The sequence below is a fragment of the Phytophthora infestans genome, genomic scaffold, assembly GCF_000142945.1.
Source record: "Phytophthora infestans T30-4 supercont1.206 genomic scaffold, whole genome shotgun sequence".
NCBI lineage: Eukaryota > Oomycota > Peronosporomycetes > Peronosporales > Peronosporaceae > Phytophthora > Phytophthora infestans.
The window spans coordinates 84,493-86,835 of NW_003303553.1; positions in this window are offsets into that span (position 1 = coordinate 84,493).

Here is a 2,343-nt window from a genome sequence, read left to right on the forward strand (position 1 = left end):
CGAAAAATCTAGTAGGTGGCGAAGTATTGACATCGTGTCTCGCGACGACGCGGGCACCATTCATACGGCTCCTGTGTGCTGCTGAAGGTGACTCGTCGCCACTTTCGCTCGCATCGTCACTTACTTCGCTATCACTCGCATCTTGCTCAACTTCCATATAGTGAATACAGCTTGTGGCATCCTTGTCTCCCGAATTTGAATACACAAACGCCAGTTTCTCGACTCGCTCGGGTTTTAACCGGTTCCGTCGTTTGCTGTGAATAAAAGAGTGAACACTCCAGGAGCGTTCGCTTGCTGCAGAGGACGTCGGAATGCTAAGCACACGGGTAGCAAGCGTGTACAATACGAAGAGCTTCTTCCGGTAAAGAAGCCACCAATCCAAAGGCGCATCCACAGCATTTTCGGCGTGCTCCTCAGGACTCCAACTCTCCTTCATCCGTACAAATCGTAGAACCGCCTGCCGAAACGCCTGAGCACTCACACCCGAAGGTAATCCGACACGCAAAGCGAGTGCGACACATGCCTTAACGGCCTTGATTAAGTCTGAATCCTCAAATTCAGCTATATGCTTCGACGGATCCAACAAAAACGCTGCCAAAACCGACTCCCGCTGTAGCATTCTCCATCGAGACCGAATTTGTCCGCGAGAACGCCTTCAGCTACGTCATCTGTCGTCATGGACCATGACTCATGGCGTAGATGCTGTTGTATTGCAAGCCGCGAAAATAATGATAAACCATAGATAGACAGCAACCATCCTTCTCGAGAGCCCCTAGAGCCTTAGTTTCTGGTTCAACCAGTCGTAATACGGTACGAGCTCTAGTCCAAAAGTGGCTGTCCGCCAGTATTTCCTGTACATGTTGTAGCTTCGCTGCAGCATTTCCGTAGCGATCCAGGAGACTGTCGTTTCGAAAGACAGCACGTAGCACTTCTTCATTCTTCACGACACTAGAGATGCAATTGGTACTAGAGTACCAGCGTGTGGAAACAGGAAGTATCAATGATCGTCGATGCTGGCGCGAGCCGATTCTCTGTCGCTGCTTCGACCTAAAGTAATAGAGAAGTGCTGGTCGTTTCCGGACAAATTTGGTAATGGCAACCGCTTTGTTGAGGACGTCTCTCATGAACTCAATACCGAACATATCCTTCAGCAGCAAGTTGAGCGTGTGAGCCGAGCATCCATTGCACGTCAGAGATGGAATTCTTTTCACGAGTATTTCCCATGACTTACGCATGTTGGCAGCATTATCCGTGACGACCGCAGCGACAGCCCCCTTTCCAACTATTTCTTCGACTTCTTTGATTACTTTTGCCAATGCAGATGCCATATACATCCCGGTGTGCCGGTCTTCGCCCCTTCGAATGGAGCACCAAAATATTGGACGCATAAACGGCGATGTGATCATGAAATTGATGATGCTCTCGCTATTTGGGTCCGACCAACCGTCGGTAACCACAGTAACGTATGTTTGACTTCGTAGCACCAGCTCGACATTGGCTCGTTCTTCGCGATAAGCATCATCCAGTAGCGCGCTAGCGAGATCCTGACGCGATGGTAGCGGCATCCCGGGGCAATACTTTGTCAAAATATGCCGCATCTTCGGGTTTTCGACCACACGGAAGGGAATTGCAGACGAATAAAAGGCAGAGGCGACCTCGTGATGAAAAGCCCTGATCTCACTCTTCGTGTAGAGTCGAGGTACTACCGCTCGCGTTTCTTCGCCTTCACTTCGAGCTCGCTTGTGTTGACGGGTTTCACTCTCGCCATCTCGGGATCGCTTGGCTGGAGTTGGCGGATATCGGGAACGAACGTTGTTAGGAGCCTTATGGCAGCGACGAATGTGAGGGCGAAGATTCTTTTTCGGTTGGGCATGACGAATAGTTTTCGCGCAGTATTTACACTGGACGTCAGGATGTTGTTTCTTCGGTGTCGACCACCTTGGAACAACCACATCAAACTCGCTCCAAACACTATCCTGTGGACGTCCTTGTTCACTGATTCGGGGCAGAGTACTGGCGTCATTAGGCTCTCTTGCGTCTGTGTCGTTGTCCCGCACGGGGATCGAGCCACTGGCCTTTGGCTTGACAGGCCGGAGCTCTACCATTGAGCTACAAGGGCGATGCCCGTACGTCAGTCCGAGAACGGACTACTCATGGTATGAGAGGGCTGTGCCCTGGCGGGTTCGAACCACCGACCTGTGGCTTCCAAAGCCAACGCTCGACCACTGAGCTAAAAGCGGATTGCTCTTAAGCTTGTCCAAGCGTGAACAATCGTTCATGGAACGAGAGGGCTGTGCCCTAGTGGGTTTGAACCACCGACCTATCGCTTGTGAAGCGAGTGTC